This window comes from Vicugna pacos, chromosome 28, assembly GCF_048564905.1.
Source record: "Vicugna pacos chromosome 28, VicPac4, whole genome shotgun sequence".
In the NCBI taxonomy this organism is placed as follows: Eukaryota; Metazoa; Chordata; class Mammalia; order Artiodactyla; family Camelidae; genus Vicugna; species Vicugna pacos.
In genome coordinates, this window is record NC_133014.1 from 17,525,170 (window position 1) to 17,534,926 (window position 9,757).

Consider the following 9,757-nt stretch of genomic DNA (forward strand, 5'->3'; position numbering starts at 1 on the left):
ACTTAATTCTTACCACGGGGCCATTTCTTATTTTGAGAATCGTTTACTAATAGGAAGGGCTGGAGAAAATGCAGTTTTCTTTTCAAACTAATCCAGTCCCGTGTCCTCTACATTTACTCCTAATGCCACTTGTGAACTGAAAATGTCTCCTTTAGTTCAGCTTTCTCTTCCTATAGCTTAATACACACAGCTTAAAAAAAAAAGCAAGTTTATAATACTTTTCCTGGAAACCTTAGATTCACAGTTTTATTAAATACCTTCTGTGTTTTCCAAGCAACAACAGGGTATGATTCTGCCAACTGTTCCACTGAAAAGCACAAATCACCATCGATTTCGCCTCCCAGTAAGTTTGTTGTGGGAGACGTTCTTGCCTTGTGCAGGAAAGACTTCCAGAGCAGGGCTCTTGAAGTGAAAGACTGTTTAGAGAGAGACACACCCCACAGGAGGGAAAACACAGAACAGCCTGGGAGACGGACACCCCGCAGGCAGGGTGCAGGCCATCTCAGACAGCAGGACAGAGCGCGGCCTCGAGGCGCAGAGCCGTTAGCTTCCGTGGGCTTGGGAACATCACGTGCTCACAAGCAGGAGAGCTGTCCCAGCCGCTCCGGGGAAGGGGCGAGGATTTCCAGGAAGCGCCCCCCACCCACTTTTTGAGCTTTCATGGTCAGCCTAGAACCTGTCACGGCGCCGTGGCTGCGCCATGAGGCTCAGGGCCCACTGGAAGTCGAGCCTCCCGCCGTCTTGGTTCTAACCAGTCTGTCCTGTCCTCAGTGGCTGTGTTCTTCCTTCATGATTGTGCCCTGCCCCCCTTCCTCCCGCTTCAACGTCTTCCCTTCTTTTTCAGCTCCCACTAACATTTTGTCTCCCTTCATCAACAGCCTCCTTGACACTTGTCTAGCCTTTGCCTGCACAATGAGTGCTATTAATGTAATAAACTTCAAGCGAAACCAAGTCTGTCTCGTAACACTGATTTGCATTTATCAGAAACAAGAAATCAGACTCATCTGCAAATGGCTTAATGTTTACCACTGCGTTAGCAGCGTGAATACACGCTAACCCTTTGAAGCAGTGACTGTCTGCTGATCTTTGTTAAAGACTTGTTTATTTTCTCATTTTATCTTCACGATAAAATGAGATTCATAGTAACATTTCACTGGGACGGGTAACCGAGGCTTCGGAAAGGTTTGTAACCTTCTCAAGGCCACACAGAAAGTAACACATCTTGGCTTTAAACCCTTAATATTCTGACTGCAGATAAAGGACTGTTTTATTTTTTAATTAAAAAAAGTTTTTTAACTTTGTTTTTTGTTCTTGCTGTTATTTTTGTTGTTTTGGGGGGAGGTAATTAGGTTTGCTTACTTACTTGTTGTTTTTAATGGAGGCACTGGGGATCGAACCCTGGACCTCACGCGTGCTAAGCAGGCATTCTATTGGTGGAGCTGCACCCTGCCCCCAGATACAGTATTCTTAAATGCTACACAATTATTGTTCCAAATGGTGCATGTCTGACACTGAGGCCTTTGAGGACTTAATAATGACAAGGGACACCAGCAATCAGAGTCAGCACCGTATGTCGTCTTTATTTGTAAATCAGGGCCAAGCCTAGTGCCCAGTAGTAGGTTCTGAAGCAAACCCTTCTTTGTGAACCTCAGTTCCACTTCTCTGTTAGTGGAGTTATTTTCTGACTCTCTGCAATAAGTCTGAAAATTGAGTTTCCGTATTTCATTCAAGAAGTTTTTCACAAAGCACTGTGAAATGAACAGCAGACTGGGGGCCTTCCAAGGCGTGAGATCCCAGACTGGAGCTGCAGACTCACCGCGCTTCTGCGACCAAGTGTCCCCTTTTCCCCTGGACACTGAGACTGGGCGTGGGGAGGGTCGGAGCACCACAGGAAGAAGATTTCAGCTCCAGAATAAAAAGTATTTAAATAAATTATGCATTATTACCCCATTTAAACACAAACCAGTGTTAAAATTAGACTTAAACATTGCTACCCCTTAGACATCCTTAATGTGCTTTCTTGAAAGGAAAATAATTATGATTGCCATTCCAATTGTTTATATGCAAATTACACTTTGCACACAGCGTCAAGAGACTCAAACCTTTTACAATGTAAACCGTGTTCTAGTTGTTTTTTTCCTATTTGGTTAGAAAGCTTTCTGAGTTAATGTAAATCTTCAGCCTAACTACTTCTAATCTACTAGCAATTCAGAATTTAATTTCAGGAAAGAAAAAAATGCTTGTATTTCTTATTAGAATCAACATCTAGTGATTCTAGAAATTGGCCCGGGAGCTGCTGCTGTGATGGGGAGCGGACGAGGCTGGTTTCTGCCTCCGCTGTAGGCAGTCTGAATCAATAACCATCATGAGTTAATCCACACACAGCCGTCTAGAGCAAAGGTTATCCAGACACAGACGGGACACGGCGGCCACGCGGTTTGTCCCCAGAGAGGATGGAAGTGAGGAAATGCCAGCCTTCAGCAAACGAGAGCCCCCTTAGGCCTCCTTCAGGTTCCAACGCGGGCTTCACGCCCCTCCTGACCTTGCTTCATCCGCTCCCAGCCAGGAAGAGAGCCGAAACGAAAAACAGAAACAGTTGAAAGCTCAGAACTCAGTGGCCGAGTGACACGCATTTTTGAACAAAGCAACAAAACCATGTTTCTTGAGGTTGAGCTAGTTTTCAACACAGAGGAGAAATTAAAGCTTTTCAATGGGAACTAGATTTCAAAACCATCACAATGCAAAATATTTCCTTCAGCTGTTATCACACTAACCAATCTGTGTATCGTTTATAAATAAGAAGGCAAGTACATACTGATTTAGACATAATGCAGACGAGCCCGGTGTTTGTATTTGTATGTATATGCATATTAACTCATGTTAATCATATACAAACATATTTACATCCCAGCATTTCATCATGGTCACTTACTCATATCTTGTCTCTACTGAACCAATGCCTCCTACTTTTACATAAAGACATTTCCTGATAGAGACTGTTTGATTATTGTAGAACTTGCTAAATGTAAGTGGACGGCGTTCTCTAGTCCGTTAGTCTATGAAAAGCTAGATTAATGAGATTACAAGACTATTCCCATAATCATTCCTAAAATTGCCTGTTCCGCCCACCACTCGTTTTCTGTTTCAGATATTTCTGTGCTGAGGCAGGTTGTGGGAGGAGGGGCAGGATCAGACGGGTCATTTACGCGGATAATTACCTGGCGTGAGCAGTGTGCAGCCACGCCGTGGGTCTGATCAGTCTGCCCTGCTGGTAGGAAACCGCTCTTCTGCAGATGCTGCACCAGCACGTGCGAAGCTGCTTTTCCATTTAGTTTCAGCAAATGATCTCTTCCCCAGATCCCGGGAGGGACAGCTGACATGTTAGGAAAAACAGATTTTTTTTTAATCTTTCTCAAAATTTAAAGAAAAAATACATGGAAAAGGGGGTGAGTGAGGCCCACAAGGATAGCTTTTGTTTTACAAAAAGAGTTCACAGCACATAACTATTTTTAGTAGCTAGTTCACAAGTGTATTTACTGCCATTGGGTTTATTTCTCATGTGACTCCTATCAAATCGTGACACCATGGCAGAGCAGAAGGAGACGCCAGCCTTAATTAAAAGCGCCCTTTTGCCTTGGGTATGACTGTTAATTTTCGCAGCCCCAGTGTCCTCGTGTATAATGACACCTGCCTGGAGAATTCTTTTTGAAGGGCTTTAAGGGATGTCAAACAAAGGGCGGAGTGTGCACAGCCTGGCCTTGTGACTCTTCCCTTAAGCCTATCAAGTGAGCAGCACCCAGTGTGCTTCAGTTGCGTGTAATGGGAGAAGGAAGCCTGGACTATTCGCGGTTTGCTCCTATGAAAGAGAGAAAATGAGGTATGACCCTGACTATAATTAAATAAAGACTGCTACTACACATTTCCCTGCTGGCTATGTTTTCCTTATTAAAAAAAAAAAAAAGTCAATACAGAATCATTTCAAATCTCCAAGTGGCCTCGCTCCCTAATCAGGTTCTGCAGCCGGAGGCGGCTGCTGTTGGGCGGGCAGCAGGTGGGCGTGTGAAGGCCCCCAAAATGGAAGGTGTGACTGTAATATGTAATTCACAGGAGGAAACATTTCAAGGCCTCCATTTATCATGGGTGAGTTGGGCGCCTCTGTGAGGGTAAATTTATTTGCATTTTCAGGGGCAAAACATTCCATGTTCTGTCTTTCGTCAGAAATACCGACCTAGCGTGAGAGGAGAGGAAATGCATGTGGTCCAGCTGCAAACAGATGCGGCAGACTTTCCAGCTGAGTTAGCGCATCAGCACTGCTGCAAAGCTCCCAGCCTTGTGGTGCCAGGGTGTTCATCCGTTAGAACTTGCTCTATTTTCTCCTTCCTCACCCTTCCCTCTCATCCACAGAACGAGGCAAGGTGAGCATGGTTAGCAATCACCTCGGCGCTTCATTTCCTGTAACATTTCACACCTAGGGATTTCAGATTTCCAGTTTTTTTTTTTCCCTATGCATTTTCTGTATTCATTAGACTGATAAGCTTCTCTTGGTCATTTACTTCTTACTTCAGATTCTGTTCCGTGGCGGTATCATTTCTAAGAACCAAAATCTCCTCCCTGTATCAGTGCAGTTCAACCAGCAGGAGACAAATATTGAAAGGTGTCGCGCGGAGTCGGCCTACACGATGGCAACGGCAGGGCTTGTCAGGCAAGCCTAAAGTTCGTGGGGCGGATCATCGGGAAGAGCCGGGGGCACTCCGAGCGCGCGGATGCCTCGGCTCTGATTTTAAGACATTTCAACTGGCTAAGCCAGACCTACCCTAATTATCCGGGATGGCCTCCCTGGCTGTCAGCTGGTGATGACTTTAATCACAGGTAGGAAAGAAACTTCACAGGCACACCTGGGTTAATCTGCAGGGACTCGCTGGAGACGGCAGCCCAGCCAAGTTGACAAATCAAAAGACCATCGCAGTTCCTAAATGACAAAGTTCTTGAAAGCAATGAAAAGTCAGTCATCGCATAGCTGTCTGGTTAGAGATTACTGTCATTATTGCACAGTCGTTAACAAGTGATGTCTATAAAAAGTTTCACCGGGTGGCACGAATGGCCGCGCTGCGGTGTCATCAGGAAAGGGCGGTCAGAGGAGAGCGCTGGATGCCATTGCTGTCCAGCAGCCTGGCCTCCTGCGCAGAGACAGCCTCCTTCCTGAGGCACTGTCGGAGCTCGCCCCACCCCCGGCTGCTCAGAACGCAGGCTGAGCCTTGGCCGACACCCCCACCCCCGTGGGGGCGCAGGTCGCGTCCTCTCCAGCTGCCCTAACGAGCACCCGCTGCCCGCTGTGGGCCCCGGCCCCGGCCTCCCAGCCTCCCCAGCGCCTCCGCCCGGCACACTGCTTGGACCCTCCCTCTTCAAGCACATCCCCCAGGGGGCTTTTGTACCTGTTTTAACCAATAGAGGACGACATAAAAGTCACAGCAAGCAAGACAGCTGCCACCTGCATGGACAACCCACTTCTAAAGTTTTCAGCTCTAAGCAGCACCGCTGTCCTGGGGCCGCCGGGCTGCGAGGAGGACCAAAGCCCCATGGACGGAGCGGCCCCGAGACAACTTGAGGAAAGACGCCCGGCCCGGCCCCGGCTCTCGTCCCACGGCTGACGGCAGCTGCACGAGGCCAAGGCCAGAACCACCCGGATGGAGTCTGCACGTGGTGGGACCCGGCTTCGATCATGCAGGTGGCCGCGAGGGCCGAGAGGCTGGCAGAGCAGTGACCGCAAGGAAGGTGGCTGTGTCTGAGGGACCACAGGGAGCAGAGCTTCCCACTCACCGACTGCTCCTCCCAGAAGAAGGACACTTACGTTCTCTGCGCGGCTGTGTCTGGGAATCTTTGTTAGCACAGTCTCCCAAACAGGAGGACTTCCTAGGAGTTAGCCATGTGGAAAAAGGGAGCGGGGACCAACCCCAGGACACCCAGTCAGGAGAGGACATGGCCGTTCAAGATGCCTGAAGCGATGGCTGCGAAAGGGTGGGCGGTCTTAGGTCGGGCTGCTGTAAGAAAAACCTTAGACTATGTGGCTCAAAAAGAAAAGAAAAGAGAAAGGGAGAAAGAGAGAGAGAGAGAAAGAAAGGAAGGAAGGAAGGAAGGAAAGAAGGAAGGAAGGAAGGAAGGAAGGAAGAAAAGAAGGAAGGAAGGAAGGAAAAAAACAAGGAAAAGAAAAGGGAGGTCAACCATATGCTCGGTGTTGCTTGCCCTCACACGCTCCTCTCCATCCAGTCCTAGTGGCCACCGCATGCAGTGGGAACAAACAAAGGCTGCACGCTTGTACTCACCGTACACACTTGCTCATGTTCACGATGCCTTCTCACCGTATTCACAGCACAGGCTGAGAATTTACTCTGACTCCCACGTGGAGGAAATGTAAAGAAACATGGAAGCTCGGCAACCTCAGTAGCCTCACGGAAGCTGAACTTGCCTTCAGACTGCCTTCCAAATGGGCACGGCGATCCGCACTGCGCGCACGGAGGCTGCAGCGCCGGGGAGCCAGGGAACCCCCCCAGCGAGGGCGACGGGCCCTCCCGCCGGGACCAGGCTGCTCCCGGCCGCCGCGCTCCCCCGGGGTCGCTGTGCAACCGCCCCGCCGCTCAGACCTCCCGCTCGCGCGCGCTGCGCCTCGCGTCACACAGCAAGGCCCGCTCCGGGGGGCGGAGCGGCTGCCACCGCCGCTGGCTGCGGGGGCCTGGCCTCTGCCCGGGCGGCCGCCCCGGACAGCAAGCCCCAGGCGCCTGTGGCCCCTGCTCTGCGCCTCGGCCAGGCCGCCGAGGTGCTGGCCCGGGAAGAGCCGGGCCCTGTCGTCACCGGCACCGGTTGCTTGCTCGCCTCCACTGCTCCCGGCGCAGACCTTCCTGGGTCGGCCGGGCCTCGCGTCCGCTTGCAGCTTGCCCTGCCGTGTTCGCCCTCAGACGGCCCGCCGTCAGCCCCTCTGTCCTGCCTGGGAGCTGAGGGACGCGGCAGTCCCTTCCTTAGGCTCCGCCTTTGCCAGAACGCGTCGCAGGACCACATCTGCCCTGTGCAGCCGATTCACAGGGTCGTGGGCCACACCTCCCCGGCTCTCTGCGTCCATCTCAAGTGCTCTCCATGGCTCCCCCTCTGCCCCTTGAAATTCAGCCCAAAGGCGAGTAAGTGAAGACCTGTGTGTAACGATCTCTCTCCACGGCAAAGCTGCGAGAAAAAATAAAGGAAAAAGGAAAGAAAAGAAAAAACAAACAGAAAACAACAACGAGAGAGAGCAAGAATGAGACACAGTGGGGGAAAGTTTGTCTAGCCCTAACCTTTCATGCTATGTCTATTTATTGCAATTAAAAGTGCACCTCCTGAGCATTTACCCTTCCCCTGGTGGGATGTGCCTTTAGGTTGCCAGTCACTTAAAACGGCCCTGCACTCATTACACAGGCAAGTCTTAAACAGTGTCGTGGACATAAGTACAAAGAGGCATCATGTATGTGTGGTGCGCTAGACTTAACAGGAAGGCAATCCTAGTTTCACTGAATTATCTTATTTGCTTTTCTCATTTTATCTCGGTTATAGTAGATTAGATCTCTGAAAAAGAGAGTCCATTATTTTTCTGAATTGCTGCATAAACGTATCTGAGGTGACTCAGCCCATGCTTCTGGGTCTCAGGTGCACATCTGGAAGTTCCATCTGATAATCAGAAAAGCGACTTCTAGTCTGAAGGCCCACGATGGTTTTACTTTAAAAACTGCATCCAGACTCCGACTTCAAGCACAGTTAGCGCCCACCAGTGCTGCCTGGGCTCAGTGGGTGATTCTTTATACTTTTCAGGATCTCTGCGGTTAAATGATTTTGTGTCTGTGTCTGCAGTTGCACATTGAGAAAGGAAAAAAAAAATACAGCAGCAGAAGATGGGAGACACGTACCAACACAAAGTCCATAGGCATCCATTTCTCAGTGTCAAAACCGCTTCTGTACCGCAGGAGGCTTCGTTAGCTCCCCTGCTTCAAACCCCGCTGTTGTGATAGTGATTGAGCTGATATTTCCAGAGAACAATTTCCATGCTGATAGAACCTGGAAACATTGGAGCAAGCTCCCCTGCTTGCCAGTGGCGCATTTATACTGCTTCGATTAAGTTAAGCTGGAACTTCATTTTCCAGAATTCATTTCCTATGTGGTTTGGGATTTACATTGGCCACAAAAGACATTTTGCATGAGATTCGGAAGGCGAAAGTAAAGTAGGAGCCATATTTTTATGCTTTAAAGTTTGATGCAGGGCTTCAACCCTGTGACAGCTGGTACCCGACGTCCCTGATTTCTTCTCTCACCTTGTAGGTGACACAGCCTCTGAACCTGCGCTTGCCTTCCTCCCAGCAGTTGTCTTCCTTCAGCAGCGCTGAGTCTGGGGTCACATGAGTAGGTCAGTCCATGGTGAAGGGCACCCGCCTGTCCCGCAAGTCGTCTGTGCCGTCTAGGTTGGAGGTGCTGAGAAACCTACCTGTGCTCCACTTTGTGCCCTGTGTTCCACTCTTTCTTCATTCTCGTCCACAAAACAAGTTTTCTCTCCAGTTACCAGTCAGGCTGACCATTAAAAACAGACTCAACGTTACGCGCAGAGGTCAAACCTTGCTCGGACTCCTCCATCAGTTCCCCTGACTATGCGGTGTCCAACCCCAACAACAAGCCCTTAGTCCAGCTCTGCTCCGTCCCGTGTGACAGCCACAGCTTGTGTGGCCATGGGACACTGAAATGAAACTAGTCTGAACTGAGATCCGCCACGAGTAGAATATACACTCCAAATTTTGAAGACAGTATAAAAAGGTTTATATAATGTCATAGATAATATTTTATGTGATTATATGTTATAGTCATATTTTGAAAATTTGGCATTAGATAAAATATATTAAAATTAATGACATCACTTACAAGCTTCTGCACAGCAAAGGTAACCATAAGTAAAACAAAAAGACAACCTATGGAATGGGAGAACATTTTTGCAAATGAAACCGACAAAGGCTTGATCTCCAGAATATATAAGCAGCTCATACGACTTAATAAGAAAGACACAAACAACCCAATCCAAAAATGGGCAGAAGACCTAAACAAGCAATTCTCCAAACAAGACATACAAATGATCAATAGACACATGAAAAAATGCTCAATATCACTAATTATCAGAGAAATGCAAATCAAAACTACAATGAGATATCACTTTACAGCAGTCAGAATGGCCATCATTCAAAAATCCACAAATGAAAAATGCTGGAGAGGCTGTGGAGAAAAGGGAACCCTCCTGCACTGCTGGTGGGAATGCAGTTTGGTGCAGCCACTGTGGAAAACAGTACGGAGATTCCTCAAAAGACTAGGAATAGACTTGCCGTATGACCCAGGAATCCCACTCCTGGGCTTGTATCCAGAAGGAACCCTACTTCAAAATGACACCTGCACCCCAATGTTCACAGCAGCACTATTTACAACAGCCAAGACATGGAAACAGCCTAAATGTCCATCAACAGGTGACTGGATAAAGAAGATGTGGTATATTTATACAATGGAATACTACTCAGCCATAAAAACTGACAACATAATGTCATTTAAAGCAACATGGATGCTCCTGGAGAATGTCATTCTAAGTGAAGTAAGCCAGAAAGAGAAAGAAAAATATCATATGAGATCGCTCATATGTGGAATCTAAAAAACAAACAAACAAACAAAGCATAAATACAAAACAGAAATAGACTCATAAACATAGAATACA

The 9,757-nt window shown here is 48.3% G+C and overlaps 1 long non-coding RNA gene across 1 annotated transcript; it reads right to left on the minus strand.

The window, feature by feature from the left end:
• Positions 1 to 1,554: 1,554 nt before the first annotated feature.
• LOC140690118 (uncharacterized) lies at positions 1,555 to 6,563 on the minus strand. Its single transcript, XR_012065302.1, has 5 exons — positions 6,321 to 6,563; positions 4,814 to 4,984; positions 4,229 to 4,672; positions 3,219 to 3,373; positions 1,555 to 1,905 (listed from the first exon to the last, which is right to left on the minus strand). It is a non-coding gene; the product is annotated as an uncharacterized lncRNA (long non-coding RNA).
• Between the last annotated feature and the right edge of the window lie 3,194 nt (positions 6,564 to 9,757).